Here is a 22,185-nt window from a genome sequence, read left to right as displayed (position 1 = left end):
CTCTTTGATTTTTGAGAAAGTAATCATGTTGGGAGTCTGGCTCTCGAGATTCGGAGGGCGGTGCCTCTTCGATTTTGGAGCAAGCAATCTTGTTGGGAGTGTTTTCTCGAATGTGAGTAAAGGTTGGGCATGTTTGCTAGTCTACCTCGCCACGAAGCACAGAGGTTGACACATAGGGACTTTCCAATTATCCAGCAGTGGTACTGTTCCTTTACCCTCTCTTCGATTTTTGAGAAAGTAATCATGTTGGGAGTCTGGCTCTCGAGATTCGGAGGGCGGTGCCTCTTCGATTTTGGAGCAAGCAATCTTGTTGGGAGTGTTTTCTCGAATGTGAGTAAAGGTTAGGCATGTTTGCTAGTCTACCTTGCCACGAAGCACAGAGGTTGACACACCGGGACTTTCCAATTATCCAGCAGTGGTATTGTTCCTTTACCCTTGTGGGCAATAATATGGTAGCTAGACCTTCAAAATTTATGTGTCTAAACTTTGTTAGTGTTGTTTCTTTGCTATTCTTTTACCCTTCTTGGTCAGAGCGATGTAGTGGGAGCTGCAAGCTTCACGTGTCTCAACTTTGTCAGAGAACTTTGGCAAAGTTATCTGTGGTACCCATGAGCTACTGTTGCGTGTGGGAAGTGGGGTGATTGAACAGTACGATTCATGTGCTTTCTACTTCACCAGAAATCTTCGACAGAATACCCATAATTTCCACAAAGCTGAGTGTGCGTGTGACAGGTGCTGACAAGGCTGGAAAAGTACGTGCCTCTTCGATTTCTGAGATCGGCCCTCGTGGTCTCTGAGCAGCCCAATTTTTGAGAAAGCAAGCCTCTTCGATTTCTGAGATCGGCCTTCGTGGTCTTTGAGCAGCCCAGCTTTTGAGAAAGCAAACGCCTCTTCGATTTCTGAGATCGACCCTCGTGGTCTCTGAGCAGCCCAGCTTTTGAGAAAGCAAACGCCTCTTCAATTTCTAAGCAGGCGCCTCTTCGATTTCTGAAGCTTCGTCGAGTGCAGATTTTTATAGGGGCTGGCATTAAGTTCCAAAGCACACTTGAATCTCTACCAGTAGAAGCTCCATTCTTGCACTTCTAAGATCTTGATTTTTCCGACCTCTTCTCTCTTCAACACCTTTGAAAATGTCTGGCCCCTCCGACCGTCGTTTTGACTTGAACCTTGTTGAAGAGGCAGCCCCGCCTTCTCCAGACAACATATGGCGCCCATTCTTCGTCTCCCCTACTGGTCCTCTTACCGTTGGGGATTCCGTGATGAAGAATGATATGACCGCTGCGGTAGTGGCCAGGAACCTTCTCATTCCCAAAGATAACAGACTACTTTCCAAACGGTCTGATGAGTTGGCTGTTAAGGATTCTCTGGCTCTCAGTGTTCAGTGTGCAGGTTCTGTGTCTAATATGGCCCAACGCCTATTTGCTCGAACCCGCCAAGTTGAATCATTGGCGGCTGAAGTGATGAGTCTCAAATAGGAGATTAGAGGGCTCAAGCATGAGAATAAACAGTTGCACCGGCCCGCACATGACTATGCTACAAACATGAAGAGGAAGCTTGACCAAATAAAGGAATCTGATGGTCAGGTTTTACTTGATCATCAGAGATTTATGGGTTTGTTCCAAAGGCATTTATTGCCTTCGTCTTCTGGGGCTGTACCGCGTAATGAAGCTCCAAATGATCAACCTCTGATGCCTCCTCTTTCTAGGGTTCTGTCCAGTACTGAGACTCCGAATGATCCCCCTCCGGTGCCTTCTCTTTCTGGGGCTCTAGCGACTGCTGAGACTTCTCCTAAGCAACCTTTGTGAAGGCTCCCTCTTGTTTGTTTATTTTGACTCATGTATATGTACATATTTGTACCTTATCGGGAATATCAATAAATAAGCTTTCCTTCATTTCAACGTATTGTGTTAAATACACCAAAGCCTTCTTCGCTAAGTTCTTTGAATTTTCTTTTGTTGAAGCTTGTATGTTGAAGCTTTGTGAGTGGAGCATGTAGGTTGAGGTAGTGTTCCCTTAATTTCCCGAGTGAGGAAAACTTCTTGGTTGAAGACTTGGAAAATCCAAGTCACTGAGTGGGATCGGCTATATGAATCTTAGAACGCCATTGTGTTCTGTCCTGTGTCATGTCCTCCGTTAGATCCAAGTACTCTAAGTCTTTTCTTAGGGTCTCTTCCAAAGTTTTCCTAGGTCTTCCTCTACCCCTTCGGCCCTGAACCTCTGTCCCATAGTCGCATCTTCTAATCGGAGCGTCAGTAGGCCTTCTTTGCACATGTCCAAACCACCGTAACCGATTTTCTCTCATCTTTCCTTCAATTTCGGCTACTCCTACTTTACCCCGGATATCCTCATTCCTAATCTTATCCTTTCTCGTGTGCCCACACATCCAACGAAGCATCCTCATCTCCGCTACACCCATTTTGTGTACGTGTTGATGCTTCACCGCCCAACATTCTGTGCCTTACAGCATCGCTGGCCTTATTATCGTCCTATAAAATTTTCCTTTGAGCTTCAGTGGCATACGGCGGTCACACAACACGCCGGATGCACTCTTCCACTTCATCCATCCAGCTTGTATTCTATGGTTGAGATCTCCATCTAATTCTCCATTCTTTTGCAAGATAGATCCTAGGTAACGAAAACGGTCGCTCTTTGGTATTTCTTGATCTCCGATCCTCACCCCTAACTCATTTTGGCCTCTATTTGCACTGAACTTGCACTCCATATATTCTGTCTTTGATCGATTTAGGCGAAGACCTTTAGATTCCAACACTTCTCTCCAAAGGTTAAGCTTTGCATTTACCCCTTCCTGAGTTTCATCTATCAACACTATATCGTCTGCGAAAAGCATACACCAAGGAATATCATCTTGAATATGTCCTGTTAACTCATCCATTACCAACGCAAAAAGGTAAGGACTTAAGGATGAGCCTTGATGTAATCCTACAGTTATGGGAAAGCTTTCGGTTTGTCCTTCATGAGTTCTTACGGCAGTCTTTGCTCTTTCATACATATCCTTTATAGCTTGGATATATGCTACTCGTACTTCTTTCTTCTCTAAAATCCTCCAAAGAATGTCTCTTGGGACCCTATCATACGCTTTTTCCAAATCTATAAAGACCATGTGTAAATCCTTTTTCCCATCTCTATATCTTTCCATCAATCTTCGTAAGAGATAGATTGCCTCTATGGTTGAGCGCCCTGGCATGAACCCGAATTAGTTGTCCGAAACCCGTGTCTCTTGCCTCAATCTATGCTCAATGACTCTCTCCCAAAGCTTCATTGTATGACTCATTAGCTTAATACCCTTATAGTTCATGCAATTTTGTACGTCGCCCTTATTCTTGTAGATAGGCACCAAAGTACTCGTTCGCCACTCATTTGGCATCTTCTTCGTTTTCAAAATCCTATTGAAAAGGTCAGTGAGCCATGTTATACCTGTCTCTCCCAAAACTTTCCACACTTCGATTGGTATATCGTCTGTTAATGCACAAAATCAGCGAAGACTTTGGTACAACAGAAAGTGTCAGGTTTTGTGACCTTCGCTTGGTTGCTTCGGTCACTAGTGAGGATAAGTACGTAAATGAATAGAGACAGAGAAGCAAACACAGGATGTACGTGGTTCACCCAGATTGGCTACGTCCACGGAGTAGAGGAGTTCTTATTAGTAGTGAAGGGCTTACACAAGTACAAAGGATCAAGCTCTCAATTTAGTGAGTTCTTGTGAATGATTTAACACAAATGGCATTAGGCAATATTGTGGGGGAATGACCCCTATTTATAGAAAAACTTGTAGCTTTGTCACATTGACATGTGTCATGTTGTGATTGGTTCTTGATGTCGACACGTGCTGCGCTCTGATTGGCTTCTAATCTTGACACGTGTCGAGTAGTGATTGGCCTCCTGGTCGGAGGGGAACTCTTCTGGGTCCTTGACAGTATAGCGTTGGCCGGTGCTCGGTAGTTTCGGGATTGGTCAAGTATGGTACAAACAGTGCTCCCCTAAGTTCCCGAGTGAGGGAAACTCCTCGGTTGGGGACTTGCAAGATCCAATCCCTTGAGTAATCACGAAACTTCTAAGTACCGAAGTGTGGTCTGATCTTCATCTGCCCTTCTCTGGAAGTACCTTTCCTCCATCCGGGAATTGTGTATTTAGCTGATGTTGACGCACAAGGTAATGTATCAATTTCACTTGAAGCTTACTTGTAGTTTCGGGCTTGGTCAAGTGCGATACAAACCCTATAGTAGGAGTCCCCCAAGTCGCCGAGCTAGGAGATCTGCCGAAAGAGGTGACAGACAAGGTAAGCAGTCAAACTTCCAAGTAAGCAACCCAGGAGCAGAGGTTTGACTTCGGCTTCCGGTTGATTGTTCTCATTCTCCTTGTCTCTCATTCAACTGCCAGGATAAGGAGAAGCAAATGGATAAGAGATGATATGAGATACTTTTGCTTTTGAAAAAGTAACTTTCCACAGGCTTATTCTTGAACTGTGCTGGAGGGTTTTCTGGTGCCCTTCAGAGTATAAGACCGACTCAAAAATTTGAGGGTCAAAACAAGTCCATCAAATCTAGAGTACGTTCGACCTTGATGATATGGGATACTATTGCTGTTGACGGAATAATGAATGTGGTATGGAAAGGTGTCGTGCTGTAGTGATTTGTTTCAGCCCACCGTTGAACCTTCTGCTTCAATCTTTTGCATGGCAGAAGTGGTGTGCAACCTTTGCATTTAAATGGTCCTTCAGAACATTCCTTCATAGTGACTCATTCACGCTTGGCAGCTTCAGTGTAAAGAGCCAATATCTGATCAACTGTCATGAGGTATTTGCCGGTGGAATTCGTGACCTTGACAGCAGTTGAGGATGAGTACTCGAGAGCAATGCTAAGTAAGCGACCAGGCAAAGGCTCCAGGCAGTCAGTTCCAAATTGGAGGTTTGATTTCAGGTTCCGACTGACTGCTCTCTTTCTCCTTGTCCTGCAGGTGTGGACAAGGACAAAGACAAAGACAGGGAGAAAGCATGATATGGGATACTCTTGCTTTCGACCCTGATGATATGAGATACTCTTGTTCTTGGTGTGGCTTATTTGCTGAGGTATTATCGGGGGGAAATAAAGCTGAGTATTTCGAGAGGTTATGTTGAGGGTGCCTTTTCGAATGCGAGAAAGGGTTGAGCATTTTTGCAGGTTTGCCTGTCCGTTGAGGAGGGAGGTCAATGTATATAGGGATTTCCCAATAACAAGTAGTAATGCTATTCCTTTACCCTTCTTGGTCACAGCAATGTAGTGGGAGCTGCCAGCTTCACGTGTTTTAATTTTGTCAGAGCACTTTGAAAAAGTGGTATGTGGTATCTGGAAAGCTGATATTACGTGTGAAGATTACAGACAAGCTTTATCCGTCGAGTGCAGATTTTTATAGAGGCTGGCATTAAGTTCCACAGCACACTTGAATCTCTACCAGTAGAAGCTCATTTCTTGCACTTCTAAGATCTTGATTTGTCTGACCTCTTCCTTCTTCAACACATTTGAAAATGTCTGGACCCTCCGACCGTCGTTTTGACTTGAACCTTGGAGAAGAGACAGCCACGCCTTCTCCAGACAACATATGGCGCCCATCCTTCATATCCCCTACTGGTCCTCTTACCGTTGGGGATTCTGTGATGAAGAATGATATGACCGCTGCAGTGGTGGCCAGGAACCTTCTCACTCCCAAAGATAACAGACTACTTTCCAAACGGTCTGATGAGTTGGCTGTTAAGGACTCTCTGGCTCTTAGTGTTCAGTGTGCAGCTTCTGTGTCTAATATGGCCCAACGCCTATTTGCTAGAACCCGCCAAGTTGAATCATTGGCTGCTGAAGTGATGAGTCTCAAACAGGAGATTAGAGGGCTCAAGCATGAGAATAAGCAGTTGCACCGGCTCGCCCATGACTATGCTACAAACATGAAGAGGAAGCTTGACCAGATGAAGGAATCTGATGGTAAGGTTTTACTTGATCATCAGCGGTTTGTGGGTTTGTTCCAAAGGCATTTATTGCCTTCGTCCTCTAGGGTTGTACCTGGTAATGAAGCTTCAAATGATGAACCTCCAATGCCTCCTCCTTCTGGGGTTTTGTCAAGTACTGAGGCTCCGGATAACCACCCTCCGGTGCTTTCTCTTTCTGGGGCTCTACCGACTGCTGAGACTTCCCCTAAGCAACCTTTGTGAAGGCTCCCTTTTGTTTGTTTATTTTGACTCATGTATATGTACATATTTGTGGCTTATCGAAAATATTAATAAATAAGCTTTGCTTCATTTCAACATATTGTGTTAAATACACCAAAGCCTTCTTCATAAAGTTCTTTGAATTTTTGCTTTTGTTGAAACCTGTATTGTTGAAGCTTTGTGAGTGAAGCATGTAGTTTGAGGTAGTGTTCCCTTAATTTCCCGAGTGAGGAAAACTTCTCGGTTGGAGACTTGAAAAAATCCAAGTCACTGAGTAGTCACGAACTTTTGAGTACCAAGGCGTAGTAGCATATGGTGGGAGTCCCCCAAGTCTCTAGTCGAGGGAGTTGACGAATGAGGTGTCTTGCTAATAGTCCATGTCGTAAGTACCAAAACTTCATTCTTTTGTTTTCTAAGTGGTAGCCCCGGACTTTTTCTTCATATATTTTGTTTATGAAGGTTGCTAGGCCCGAATAAGTGGAATTGCAGAAGGTGTAACGGTTGGTAGCTGTTTTATGGAAAGCCATCTGACTACGATAGTCTTGCACATGATGACTATAGGGAGATACACACACATACTGCTATGATAGAGGGTGTAACCGTTGGTGCATGACAATCATAATGGAAGCATCACAATGATGGAAGCATCACAATGATGAAAGCATCATAATGATGAAAACACCATAATGATGAAACATCATAATGATGTTTCTTTGGTGGAATTGGTTTTCATTTCCCCTAACAACCTGAATTGGTTTTCAATATAAGACCCTCAGCTGTAGCTCGAATCACAAAGTTGTCTTCATGAAAGTTGTTCTTTAATTCCTTAACTACAACATATCCAAATTTGAGAGCCATCAGATCAGTACAACTCTAGAAATTCAGGTACGACGAGTGATTGTTCATCATTTGTCTGTCAACACGGCAGACCTGTTGTGAGCTTCAAAAACTCCATTTTCTCTTGCTTAGATCAACATACTTTCTTCAGCGAAGTTGTTCCTTAACTTGTGAACTACAACATATCCAAAATTGAGATCCCTCGGAGCTGTATAACTCAAGAAATTCAGGTATGATGAATGACTGGTTATTATTTTTCTGTCAACCCGTCAGATTTGTTGTGAGCTTCGAAACTCCATTTTCTATTGTTCAGATCAGCATGCTTTCTTCATTGAAGTTGTTCCTCATCGTCTCTTTCATAACATATCAAAAATTCAGAATGAACTAATGGTTAAATATTTCCAGATCTTCGAAACATCACAGCAGCTTCGAAATCTGCAAGAATCCGACTGTCATGCTTGGAGCTTCAACACTTTAATTTCCGTGGCTCAAACAGAAATGGTTCCTTCTTGAAAGTTGTTCATCTGCTCAAGAACTAGAGGGTGTCCAAAATTCAGCTCCATTGGAGAGAAGCAGCAGCTGCAAAAATTTGATAGAGAAAAGGAGGCGAAGCTTTGTTGGATTTCTAGGCTGGGGAAGATTCCAGTTTTTGTAGCAACTTCAGTACTGGTGAATTGCTTGTATTTTTGTCCATAACTAAATTTTGGACTTTGAATTATTATTTGATCTGTCATAATATGTTTGGGAACATATATAAGTGAATAAATAAGAAGGAAGATTTTGGGCCCTTGTGGGTGTAAAACAAAAAATGTTTAGGTTTTGTGAACAAAATTTGTTTATTTGGAGCAAGGTTTTGTGTTGAAGCTTTGTAGGTGAAGCTTTGGTGTTGAAGCTTTCTAGGTGAAGCTTTGATGGTGAAGCTTTGTAGATGAAGCTTTGTAGATGAAGCTGTCTAGGTGAAGCTTTGATGGTGAAGCTTTGATAGTGAAAGGATGTAGATGAAGCTTTCTAGGTGAAGCTTTTTTAGGTGAAGCTTTGTAGGTGAAGCTTTTTTAAGTGAAGCTTTGGGCCCTTGTGAAGCTTTGGAGGTGAAGCTTTTCGGGTGAAGCTTTTTTGGGTGAAGCTTTGTGGGTGAAGCTTTTTAGGTGAAGCTTTGTGGGTGAAGCTTTGGAGGTGAAGCTTTTCGGGTGAAGCTTTTTTGGGTGAAGCTTTGTGGGTGAAGCTTTTTAGGTGAAGCTTTGTGGGTGAAGCTTTGGAGGTGAAGCATTTCGGGTGAAGCTTTTTGGATGAAGCTGTTTTTTTTTTTTTTTTTTTTTTTTGGCGCTTGACACGGTCTTCATTTGCTTGTTTTGTAGTGACTGTGGAAGACGGATTGCTTTCTGATTGAGAAGGGTTCCGGCATCGCTTTGCACCATCTTCATGTGGGTAATATAGGAACTTCCTTATGTTTTGATCATGCATGTAGTGATAGAATTTGTTTCTTCTTATTGTAGATGTCAGAGCCTGGAAGTTCTAGTGATGAGGGCTCTTCTAGCTTTAGCTCTAAGTCTGAGTCTGCAATGTCGGAGTCTTCAGGGTCTTTGTTAGAGTCCGGTACTAGAGAAACATTGGATGATCTTCCCAACCGTCAAACTTTAGCTATTGCTAGTTCTTCCTCCATGGCGTTGGGTGAGGGGGTTGTTTTTAATGCCATACCCATAGTTCGCTCTGAGTTCACAGCAGACCATCTAAAGAATAACTTGTTAGATAATGAGAAGCAGGTTGAGGCGCTAAGGCAGTCATGTAATATCTCTCGTAGTGTAGGGATACGTTTGGTACATGATGAAGAATGGCCTTCTGAGCCTCCCCAGGGTCATGTTATGTTCTACACCCAGATATTACTGACTTTAGGGGTGAGACTACATTTACATCCGTGGTTGCAAAAGATGTTATCTTTGATCGGATATGCACCTGGGCAACTCAATCCTGGTTTCTGGGATACTTTGATTGGATTTTATATCATTTGGATGGAGTGTGGGTTGTGTGAGCCTTCCTTCCATCAGTGGCGTTACTGTTACAAGATGCGCCCAGCAAAATCATGCACTGGTTATGCCGAGTGTGCATGTCGGAGTGAGAGAGAGCGTATTGTGTATGGTAAGAAAAAGGCATACTACACATGGAAAAACCGTTGGTGCTTTCTGTATAATGATTGGGAGTATGATAAGGGTGTCACGCCTGAGCGACGTGTGCTTACTCACTTCCAGACTGTAGGTTGTAACGTATCAACCGTTCGTACTATTTGCTATTTGTTGTGGTCTTTTCTTGCTTCTAACACTTTGCTTCATGTAGTGACGCGGGGCACCATCCAACTGTTTGGGCAGGAGCTATCTGACATAGAGAAGGTGTTGAGGGTGCCCAAAGAGGATAGACACTTAAGCAAGCTACGACCCTTATTTCGTCGGTACGGTTTCCAACCCTTAGTTTCCGAGAGCCCGGGACGATCGAGTAAGTTGTATCCTTCATGTAAACTTAGCTCAATTCCTTACTTTATTTGGAAAGTTGTATTTCTTATTTTGATTTTCCTTATGCAGTGGAGAAGGTAAGCAAGAAAACAGGGACTAGCACCCATAAAAGGAAAGCACCAGTGTTAGTTCCTTCGGAAGACATCCTACCGCATAAGAAAATTCATAAGTTCCGAGGGGAACCATCCGTTAGACCTAAGTCCCAAGATGGGGTCCTTAAGGGGCCTGCCTTTAGGAAGACTGGAGTCGAGGCCGTTGATAATGCTGCTGCCGTAGTTGCAGGAGAAGGGAGCCGACTGTTGCCTCATCCTCTTACTATGGAGCACACTGTCCAGGAAAGTGATCCTGGTTCCCGCCATGAGGGGAAAGGCAAGGAAAGAGCTGGCAGTGTCCCGTGGAAAGACTTGAGGGTTGCCACGCGGCCAAAGGATTTTGGGGATATCAACAATTGCTTGGCAGGGCGTCGATTCGCCTTCGATGAGCTCGGAGAGCCCTTAGCTAAGGATGAATCGGATTGCGACCGGATGTTGAAGCTGTCTTCATATGTGAGTGTTACTTTGTCATTTCCTTACTTTTTCCTCTTTATTATCATTATTGAGGTAGTGATGATCGTCTTGCCATGCAGGTCATGGCCGAGTATCACGACAGACTGCAAGAGGTTGAGCGGTACAAGGCAAAACTGAAGGAGAATAAGCAGCTTGTGGACGAGGCCCGAAGGAATAAGGGACTTTTGACTCAGGCTCTCCAACTGAAGGACGAAACCATGGAGAGCTTGAAAAGGCGAAATGGTGAGAACCTAAGGCTTAAGAAATTGTTTGAGGCAACTAAAAAACAGTTGGAGGTGGCTACCTTGGAAGCATCCAAGGTTAGGGGAGAATTGGATGGTGCCTTAGTTGAGAATTCTTAACTGGAGAAGAGCATTCCAACTGAAAGGGAGGCTGCTGTGCAAGAATACTTAAGTTCTTCGACCTTTCATCTTGCTATTAAACCCTACTGTGCTCAAGAAGCTCGCTTTGAAAAAAGGAAATGGATGGCCGTCCTTGATCGTTATGATGATGGGAGCATTCTTCGAAAATACCACGAAGATATAGATGAGCATCATCGAAAGGGCGAGACATTTGTCCTTGCTGTTGATCCTAGCAGCGAAGATGAGTCTGATAATGAAGGTAGTGCTGATGCACAGACTCAGCATGGTGAAGAGGATCTTGGGGATGCAGAGGATGATGGTAGGACGCGGAGTGATACTGCCAGGGGTTCGGCTTCAGATGAGAATGAATAGCAGTGTCTTTACTATCTGCATGTATTCTGGATGTAGTAGTCTGATGTGTGTATAACATGTGCCCATGTTATAAGCTTGAGAGTTTTGGATTTTAGGTGTTTATGAGTGTTTGCACTATTATTAATGCATGTTTGGCTATGTATGAATAGATCTATTGTTTGGATATAAGCCATTGTTTGGTTGTTCCTTTCTTTGTATAGTCTTGTCGACACATACTTAGATTTTGTTTCGTGTTGGATATATCTGCTTTGAGGTTTCAACACTTGAGTGTTCCCTTGCTAGGAATGTAAAAGAGTGAGGGCTGAGTTGGCTAAATTACCTCTTTATTGAATTCATTGCCAAATGGCCTTCATTACATAGGATGCCGAACGGCTATAGCTCAACACTTGTACATCGTGAGTCTATTTGTAGTAGTACTTCAAGTGATCAGCGTTCCATGGATGGCCAAGGGTCTTGCCATCGGAGCTTCTAAGTGTGTAAGAGCCAGGGCGACTGATGCCAATGACTTCATACGGTCCATCCCAGTTTGGACTAAGTGTGCCTTCACTCGGGACTCTGTCGCAGAGTAATCTTTTCTTTAAGACCCAGTCTCCTATTTTGAAAGAACGAAGCTTGACCCTAGAGTCATAATAGTTGGAGATGCGCTGCTTGTAGGCGACATTCCTCAAGTGAGCTTGGTTTCTGTGTTCCTCGACTAAATCCAAGTTGAGGGTGAGTTGTTTGTCATTTTCACTTTGAATGTAGTTCTGGACTCGGAATGTTGCTTGCTCGAGCTCAACAGGGACAACCGCCTCTGTGCCAAAGGCAAGTGAGAATGGAGTTTCTCCTGTTGAAGTCCGATATGAAGTGCGATATGACCAAAGAACTTGGGGTACAAATTCTGGCCAACAGCCTTTAGCTTTGTCCAAGCTGGTTTTCAAAGTGCGCTTGATTATTTTGTTGATGGCCTCAACTTGTCCATTAGACTGGGGATGAGCTGGAGAGGCAAAGCATAAGTTGATGTTGAACTTAGAGCAGAACAACCTGAACTTCTTGTTGTCAAACTGTCGCCCATTGTCAGTGACTATCGCATTGGGAATGCCGAATCTACAAAGGATGTTCTTCCACACGAAGTCTTCTATCTTTGCCTCAGTAATGGTTGCCAAGGGTTCTACTTCGGCCCACTTTGTGAAGTAGTCCACTGCAACGACTGCGTAACAGACTTTGCCCTTCCCTGCCGGCATTGGGCCGATCAAATCAAGTCCCCACTGGGCGAAGGGCCAAGGGCTGATCATAGGAGTAAGAGGCTCTGGAGGGGAATGAGGAATAGTTGCATATCGTTGACATTTGTCACATGAGCGGGATACTTTGATGGCATCCTGGTGGAGTGTTGGCCAGTAATATCCTTGGCGAAAAGTCTTGTGTGCTAGGGACCGAGATCCAGCATGATCTCCACAGACTCCCTCATGTATTTCCCGAAGGACGATTTCCGCCTCGGCAGGCGTAAGACACCTTAAGTATGGCAGGCTAAAACCTCGCTTATAGAGTTGATCATTGATGATCAGGTAGCGGGTAGACTTGTATCGAATTTGCTTAGCCTGAACTTTATCATTTGGGAGGGTGCCATGAGCAAGGAAATTATAGATCGGGGTGATCCAACTATCCCCCTGTTGTAAGTTGCATACTTCTGCGGCCATGGTGCTTGGTGTTGCCAACAGTTCGACATGAATTTTTCTTCCAATCTTGTCTTCCACAGCTGAGGCGAGGCGAGCCAGGGCGTCTGCATGACTGTTTGCCGCTCGAGGAACTTGGGTGATCTGGTAGTGGAAGTGCTTGAGCAAAAGTTGTGTTTGCGCAAGATATGCTGCCATGGAGCTGTCCTTAGCATCAAAGTTGTTGGTAACCTGGTTGACCACTAATTGGGAGTCACTGAAAATATCAATTTGTTTAACCCCGAGGTGTTTGGCCAAACGTAATCCTGCCAGAAGGGCTTCATACTCGGCCTCATTGTTTGATGCCTTGAATTTGAAACGAAGAGCATACTCCATTGCTACTTTGTCGGGCGTAGTCAAGACTAGTCCCGCTCCACAGCCCTGTTGGTTGGATGAGCCATCAACATACAGACTCCATGCTGAGGTCGTTGATTCTACCTTCTGAGCTTCCGGGGGTAATGAAGCCACTGCTTCAGGTGTAGAAGCAATGTCAACCGGATATGTGAAGTCGGCAATGAAATCTGCTACTGCTTGACCTTTTTCGGCTGGTTTTGGTTGGTAGGAGATGTCAAACTCACCCAATGCTATCGCCCATTTGATCATTCGCCCAGACGTGTCAGGACTCTGGAGTATCTGTCGAAGAGGGTGATTGGTAAGCACGATGATGGCGTGTGCTTGGAAATAAGGGCGAAGTTTCCGAGCAGACATGACCAATGCTAGAGCTAATTTCTCAATGTTGGAGTATCGTGTCTCCGCATCTTGTAGGGCTTTGCTAGCGTAGTAGATAGGTCGCTCAATATTCCCATCCTTTCGAATGAGAACGGAACTTACGGCTGAAGCTGATACCGATAGGTAGATAATGAGAATGTCTCCTACCTCGGGCTTGGAGAGTAGAGGGGCTTTACTCATGTACTCCTTGAGGTTTTTGAATGCCTCAGCACATTCATCAGTCCATGTAATGTACTTCCTACTTCCCTTAAGTGCTTTAAAAAAGGGAGCACATTTGTCTGTGGCCTTAGAAATGAACCTGGTTAAGGCTGCCACCTTGCCAGTAAGGCTCTGGATGTCCTTTGAAGTTACCGGTTCCTTCATGTCGAGGATTGCTTTGATCTTCTCGGGATTAGCTTCAATGCCTCGTTGGCTAATCATGAAACCTAAGAATTTGCCAGAGCCTACGCCGAAGGCACATTTGTTGGGGTTTAACCTCATTCGATACCTCTTCAAAATAGTGAAAGTTTCAGATAGGTTGGTGATGTGTTGGTCAGCATGTTTGCTCTTGACTAACATATCATCAACGTAAACTTCCATGCTCTTCCCAATCTGCTCGGCGAACATTGAGTTGACTAGTCTCTGATAAGTCGCTCCTGCATTCTTTAGGCCGAAAGGCATGACTTTATAGCAGTATAGTCCTCTGTCGGTAGTGAAGGCTGTGTGTTCTTGATCCGAAGGGTTCATGAGGATTTGGTTGTATCCTGAGTAAGCATCCATGAAGCTCAGGAGTTCACACCCGGCCGTAGAGTCTATAAGTCTGTCAATAAGAGGAAGAGGGAAGCTATCTTTCGGACACCCTTTGTTTAGGTCGGTGTAGTCAACACACATTCTCCACAAGACCTTTTGAAGCAAAAGACTTTCTTTGGTCGGATTTTTCTTAACAAGGACCACATTTGCTACCCATGTCGGGTAATTGACTTCGCGGACAAAGCCTATGCCTTTGAGTTTTTCAACTTCTGCTTTCATTGCCTCGTATCGTTCAGCGTCATAAGATCTTCGCTTCTGTCTCACCGGCTTGATCTTGGGGTCAATACTCAAACGATGACAGATGACATCGGGAGAGATGCCTGGCATGTCCTCGTATGACCAGGCGAAGACTTCAGTGTTCTCTTTCAAAAAAGATATCAATGTTAACCGAAGGGGTGGTGACAATGTGGTGCCAATCTTCACCATGCGATCTGGATAATCTCTTGAGATAGGTACCTTCTCCAACTCTTCAGCAGGTTGGGCTTGCTGGGTGAAAGAGTCATCTCGAGGATCATCGGGTTGATTGTTGCTATCAGGAAGATCCAAGTTCGCTTCATCTAGGCTGGTCTTTGTGACTTGGTCATGTACAGACAGGGTTTCCTTGGGTCCGGGCAAGTGTTGTTGCTTAACTGAAGTGTTGTAACATGATCGTGCACTAAGCTGATCTCCTCTGATGTAGCCGTTGCCATGGGGGGTTGGAAATTTCATCAACAGCATATGCGTGGATACCATAGCCTTGAGATCATTGATGCCTGTGTGCCCAAAGATGACATTGTATGCCGTTGGGCAGTCAACCACTAGGAAGTTAGTGGTAATGGTAGCCGTGTAAGGGCCTGTACCAATAGTAAAGGGTAAATGTATGCTCCCTAAGGGTTGCACGATATCACCGGAGAAGCTTATCAGAGGAGAAATCGAGCGATCGAGCAAGTGTTCAGCTACACTGAGCGCCCTGAAAGCTTCGGCAAACATGATATTGACCGAAGCCCCTGTGTTTACGAGGATTCGTCGAACATCAAAGTTGGCTATGTGAGCCTCCACGATCAATGGGTCGTTATGAGGGTAGATGATGCCTCTTTCTTCCTCAGGGTAGAAACATATCGGATCCCAGTTAGGTTTTTGATACTTCCCTCCCCTGATGTCTTCCACGTGAAACACTTGGTGACCAGGCCTCAGACTTCGTTCACTGTTTTTCATGGCCCTATTGGAAGATTCAGATATGGGTGTGCCGCCGCTTATGGAATATATGACATTCACCTGGCGTTGGTTACGGTTATCCCTTTGAGGGTGAAGAAGGAATTGATCAATTTTTCCTTCTCGTGCCAAAGCTTCAATACGATCACGGAGGATGATACATTTCTCGCTATCATGGCCGTTATGCTCATGGTAGCAACAAAACGTGCCCGCGTTATTCGGGGGCGTGTAATCTGGGTGCCTCGGCTTTGGTTTTGGTATCAGGTGAGCTATGCTGGGGTAAATGGCCGCGCATGTGGCATTCAAGGGCGTGTATGTCTCATACCTTGGGGTAGGGGGTATCTTGACGCGGGTTTGACCCACTGCATTGACTGCCTGGGGGCGAGCGTTATTGTGGCGATACCCTTGGTTATCGGGATAGTGTCCCTTACTCTTTTTACTGAAAGGAGAGTGGTGAGGATGGAAATCCTTCCTCTTGCCTTGAAATTGATATGTCTGTTGATTCGGTGAAGCATTATGCAAGGCATGGGGAGGTGCCACTGCTGTTTGGGAAGTCGAGGTCTTCTCATTTAGGTGAGTCTGGCTTCCACCTCCCACTTGTTGATAAATGATGGTTGTAGGGGGTTTCTCCTGATATGTCTTTGCCTCGGCGGAGGCATGGTTATAAGCCTGCGCCATCACCTCAGAGTAAGTCTTCCAAGTATTGGCATTGATCATGTATTTAAAGAAACAATCACGTAGGCCTGCCGTGAAGGCTTTGAGGGCAGTCTTGTCATCTGCCTCGGCACACCGGGAGTATTCATGGCTGAAGCGGCCAGCATACATACGTAATGACTCGTCTGGCTTCTGGCGGATAGTGTACAAGTCATCTGCAGAGTGCAAGCGATCGGTTTGGAAAATGTGTTGGGAAACAAATAGTTTCCTCAATTCCTCAAATGAGTCTACCGTCTCAGGTGTAAGACGACAATACCAATTTAGAGCTCCACCAGAGAGGGTGGAGGGGAAGAGAAGACATCGCTCTTCGTCGGTGTGCATCCGATATGCCATGATGGACTCAAAGAGGTTAAGGTGCTCAATCGGGTCCTCTTTTCCAGTATAAAGTTGCAAGCCAAGCTTTTGCTTTGTCTTTGCTTGAAGGGGGTGTTGAGGATCCTCCTTGTAAGAGGGCCAGGCCTGGGTTGGTTCCAGTCAGGTATTTCAGCCTGACGTTCAGCCTTCAACTTGTTTACTTCCTCAAGAAGTTGTAGGACAAGGGGGTCCTGAGCGGAGTTATGTGTCACTGGAGCTTTCTTTCGTAAATCTCCATCTCCTCTTGGAATTAGGAAGGTTTGATCAAGGGCATGTGATTTTTCCCTGGACTCGCTGTACTGGCTTCCAGGGTATGTCTGTCGGAACACCTCTGAGTCCCCTGTACCCTCATGTCTCTCTGGGACTTGTTGCCCCTTCCCCAAATTGGTGGCCGGCTTGGGCCGTGGCAGGGGACCGAGTCTCTCAGAAATCCTTGGGTCATTAATCTTTGAGCTTATATGGATGGAATTCTCTCGACGTTGCTTCAGGAAATCCCGACAATCGCGAAAGACGGCTTTCGATCCTTCTGCCCCTTCAGTAAAGAGGTGTCTCCCTCCACTTCTCATGGTTCGGGTCGAAGCAACTGGGTTAAGAGAAGCCTCATGTTGATTATCAAGTCGAGGGGTAATCTGTTCCCTATCAGGGATATCTATGTCGAATGCATGTGACCCTCCATGTTGGAGGGCACCCAGTTGATGGTTGACTTCCACGGGGGCAACAAGCTCGCGTGTCTGAGCTTGCCTAGCTTCGTGGAGTGTCTCGAAGAGCTTCTCATATTGCTCCTGGAGGACCTCATTCCTCATTGCTATCTTGTTGTTCTGAGCTTCCAACTCATCGACTTTAGCTTGAAGAAGAACTCGTTTTCCTTCCTTCTTTCGTTGTTTCGCACTATGTGCAAGGGGGGTGTCATTATGTGTGCTGTGGCTTCCTTCGCTTCCCATGTTGGAGAGGGATGCCTGGTCAAAAGAAAGTGTACGAATGATAGAAACCAGCTTGACACAGCTAAAGAGAGTAGGAATAAGTGTCGTTTCCCACAGACGGCGCCAAATGTTAATGCACAAAATCAGCGAAGACTTTGGTACAACAGAAAGTGTCAGGTTTTGTGACCTTCGCTTGGTTGCTTCGGTCACTAGTGAGGATAAGTACGTAAATGAATAGAGACAGAGAAGCAAACACAGGATGTACGTGGTTCACCCAGATTGGCTACGTCCACGGAGTAGAGGAGTTCTTATTAGTAGTGAAGGGCTTACACAAGTACAAAGGATCAAGCTCTCAATTTAGTGAGTTCTTGTGAATGATTTAACACAAATGGCATTAGGCAATATTGTGGGGGAATGACCCCTATTTATAGAAAAACTTGTAGCTTTGTCACATTGACATGTGTCATGTTGTGATTGGTTCTTGATGTCGACACGTGCTGCGCTCTGATTGGCTTCTAATCTTGACACGTGTCGAGTAGTGATTGGCCTCCTGGTCGGAGGGGAACTCTTCTGGGTCCTTGACAGTATAGCGTTGGCCGGTGCTCGGTAGTTTCGGGATTGGTCAAGTATGGTACAAACATCGTCTATGCCTACTGCTTTTCTATGCTTCATTTTCTTCAAAGCTACAACCACTTCTTCCTTCCGGATTCTACGATAAAAATAGTAGTTTCTACACTCTTCTGAGTTACTCAACTCCCCTAAAGAAGCACTCATTTCATGTCCTTCATTGAAAAGATTATGAAAATAACCTTTCCATCTGTCTTTAACCGCGTTCTCTGTAGCAAGAACATTTCCATCCTCATCCTTGATGCACCTCACTTGGTTTAGGTCCCTTGTCTTCTTTTCCCTTGCTCTAGCTAGTTTATAGATATCCAACTATCATTCTTTGGTATCTAGTCACTTATACATATCGTCATAAGCCGCTAACTTAGCTTCTCTCACAGCTTTCTTCGCCTCTTGCTTCGCTTTTCTATACCTTTCACCATTTTCATCGGTCCTATCCTTGTATAAGGCTTTACAACATTCCTTCTTAACCTTCACCTTTGTTTGTACCTCCTCATTCCACCACCAAGATTCCTTTTGGTGTGGGGCAAAGCCCTTGGACTCTCCTAATACCTCTTTTGCTACTTCTCGGATACAACTAGCCATGGAATCCCACATTTGGTTAGCTTCCCCCTCTCTATCCCACACACACTGGGTGATTACTTTCTCTTTGAAAATGGCTTGTTTTTCTTCTTTTAGATTCCACCATCTAGTCCTTGGGCACTTCAAGTCTTGTTCTTTTTTCTCACTCTTTTGATATGTACATCAATCACCAACAAGCGATGTTGATTAGCCACGCTCTCTCCTGGTATAACTTTGCAATCCTTACAAGTTATACGATCCCCTTTCCTCATTAGAAGAAAATCTATTTGTGTTTTTGACGACCCACTCTTGTAGGTGATCACATGTTCTTCTCTCTTCTTAAAAAAGGTGTTGGCTAAGAAGAGATCATGTGCCATTGCAAAATCCAAGATAGCTTCCCCATCCTCGTTTCTCTCCCCAAAACCATGGCCACCATGAAAACCTCCATAGTTGCATGTCTCCCTGCCCACGTGTCCATTTAAATCTCCTCCTATAAATAACTTCTCCGTCTGAGCAATTCCTTGCACCAAGTCTCCAAGGTCTTCCCAAAATTTCTCCTTCGAACTCGTATCCAACCCTACTTGAGGTGCGTACGCACTAATCACATTGATAAGTTCTTGTCCTATTACAATCTTGATTGCCATGATTCTATCTCCTACCCTCTTGACATCTACAACATCTTGTGTCAAGGTCTTTTCCACGATGATGCCAACACCGTTTCTCGTTCTATTTGTGCCCGAATACCATAGTTTAAACCCTGAGTTTTCTAGATCATTTGCCTTACGACCAACCCCTTAGTTTCTTGTAGGCACATAATATTTATCCTTCTCCTCACCATAACTTCCACTACTTCCATAGATTTTCCCGTCAAGGTTCCTATATTCCACGTTCCTAAACGCATTTTGCTCTCTTGAATCTACCCTTCTGTCCTAGTTCTTCACCCTCCCCCGTCTAATAGGATCAAAGTACTTCTTTTGTGTGTCCCGTGTAAAGTTGATAGGAGCATATGCTCCCAAACAACTTTGAGTGGAGTCGTTCGAAAAGAAGTTTCTATGGCCCCCTTGCTCATTTAACACTGCATCCGGGTGCCGATGGAGATACAGCGACCCTTGCTCACTTATCACTGTGCTAGGGCCACACAGCGCGCCACTTACGGGTGACGCCCTAGCTTTAGCGCAATTTCGTTCTGGATTCATTTTCATAAGGATTCGACGTAGTCATGGAGTGCCGGCTGTCGACTACCTGACGCACTCCCCCTCCTCTTTTATCCGGGCTTGGGACCGGCAATGTAAGATAAACTTACACAGGCGGAGTTACTTACTATTTACTACTACTATTTAATAGTATTATTCTTACAATAAACGAGACTTATTAAGCTCGAATCTTGTTTGTTTGTAACATACTTAGAGCTACTGTTTGTATCATATTTAGGGCCTCCGTATTTAGATCTCGTATAAATACTCAGAGAACTCAAATGTAATTATGTAATAAATAAAGGAGGCAAATATGTAATAAGTGAGGAGCCCTTATTCTATAAAAAGGACTCCTCACCCTCACAATGGGGGAGGCCTCACATCTCCTAAACAAAGCTCTCTCTCTCTCACAATCCTCTCACAAATAGAGAAATACAATATCAGTGTGAACGTAGCCTAAACATTGGGGTAAACCACGATACATCTGGTGTTCTTTACTTTCTTGCAGATTCACAGTCGGATTTACGTTGTTCCAAGACCACTCCAATTTTGTGCATCAACATTGTTAATGACGAGTTTAATACTACGATATTATTCTATTCAAAATTGAAAAGAAAATATGTAGACTTCAGCACAATATTATAAAATCTTCATTCTTTATTATTTTGGTCGGGAAGAGATCCTCAATTATTGGAATAGCTAATCTATGTTTTTGTAATTCTTTAAGGATCAGTTCTCTAATAAACATATTAAAATCGATAGTTAATCTTTTTGTTAGCCGTCTTGGTGGTGTTGTTTTATTATTTAGTAATCCCTAATTATATGTGTATCGACAGATGAGATCCTGACGCATTTACTAATACACCCCTAATATCGTACTAATTAAGCGCAAACATCATATGGAGAGCTTGCACAAGTAGACACGTATTTAACAGTGTTGCTCAAGCCGTTAGGACTTAGGACTAATATGGTGCGACGACTAAGCATCAATAATCATTCAAATAATTTCACAAACCAAGTCAAACAGTTAATTGACATACTAAGTGGCATAAGATTATAAAAGATCATTGCCTTAATCCTTTCAAGATAATCATTCTTTAAAAAGACTCTACGTCATTCTTCAAGACTAAACTTAGACACTAAAGATCGTCCGGTTCACACTATAACTTGCCTTTTTTTTTTTAACTTTGTGTCCTACAAATCAATGTTTTCATTGGAAGATAACAGTTTTTTCCATTGGTCTTTGTGAGAAATTAAAATGACCAAAATACCTTCAAACTAATGGGTCGGATCTCTCATGTCTAAGAGGTTCATATACAGTCGGTTAATTTGCATGTTAGCTTGGAGAATGGTTCAAGTAGAATGCAAATAAAGTTTAATAGTAATCTTCCTAGGTTTACAACACCTACAAGGTACGTTGCCCACTAAAATCTAAGGTCCAATACATTCATCAGAGTGATTCATTGAGCATTTGAGAGTCCATAGTCAGTGCAACAATGGTGCCTTTTACTCTTTGAGGCTTTTCCTTGTTTTGCAAGCTATCTTAAAGAATTTATTGGACGTGCGTAATTGTGTTCCAACAGATATAATTAATCATAATTTAAATTACATATCCAAAAATTGAAAAATAATATAATTGTGTTCATTATGTTGAAGTCGAGTTACTCGTATTTGGGTAGAACTCGCCCAAGTAATAGAAATAGTAAAACTCAAAAAGGTAAAATGATAAATAACAAAAGACGCACAAACGACTACAAAACTCGCATCATTAAAGTTAAAAGCATAATATCTAACTAATCCCCAAAAACAAAAACTAAAAACAAATGAAAGCCTAAGTGAGTGGCATATTCTATGAGATATGCGTTTTGGCCTTTTATTCTAGTTGCGAAATCCAATAACAGGTACTTTTAAAAAGCGATTCGATCTCGTGGGGCCGAAGACTTCTTGCCTCACATCTTCTGTTGTCCTCAATCTCTCCCCGTTCTCCTCATTCCTTCTTATTATGCACCCATCCTTTTAATTTTCTTTATTTTGAAAGCAATCTATTCATGATTATATCAGTTACAAAGTTGTTCAAAAGTTGATTCCATTTGCACCCAGAAAAAGAAAAACCATCAACTCTTCCCTACTCTCTCTTTCGTCTAATTCAGATATTCCGAGACGTTTAATGATAATTTTGTTGTCAGCTTTTATAAAAGAAATGAGATATAATAGTGGATAAATGAGAGCAGGTCCACCTGTTTAGCCATGACATAGGCAGAGAGAAGAAGGATGGTAGTTGCTACTCAAAATTAGTTTTTTCCTTCTTTTTTTTTTAACAAACGATATTTCTATACTAAGGGAAAAAAGAGGATGAACTAAGCCTTATAATAGGCTAACAATAATGTGGTTCAAATTCGCTTTTGACTAGAATCGAATATAAGGCATCTAATTTACAAGTGAAAAGAAATACTACTAGACTATAGTCCTAAGTGACTATTTTTATTTTTATTTTCCTTTTAAATGCATAATTAAACTATTAACAACTATTAAATGGGTTAGATACAATGATTCGTTTTGAAAAAGCTTTTTAGATTGTGCAATGTGTTCTTATCTGATCTTTTATGTTC

The 22,185-nt window shown here is 43.5% G+C and overlaps 1 protein-coding gene across 1 annotated transcript in view; it reads left to right on the top strand.

Moving 5' to 3' along the window:
* Positions 1 to 304: 304 nt before the first annotated feature.
* LOC126590559 (uncharacterized) overlaps positions 305 to 22,185 on the top strand; it is a 109,027-nt gene continuing 87,146 nt past the window's right edge. The window contains exon 1 of the mRNA XM_050256014.1: positions 305 to 382. The gene's annotated coding sequence lies outside the window, so the exon portion shown is untranslated. The remainder of the gene's footprint in view (positions 383 to 22,185) is intronic.

The sequence above is a fragment of the Malus sylvestris genome, chromosome 11, assembly GCF_916048215.2.
Source record: "Malus sylvestris chromosome 11, drMalSylv7.2, whole genome shotgun sequence".
Taxonomy (NCBI): domain Eukaryota; kingdom Viridiplantae; phylum Streptophyta; class Magnoliopsida; order Rosales; family Rosaceae; genus Malus; species Malus sylvestris.
This window is presented reverse-complemented; position numbering and strand designations above follow the sequence as displayed.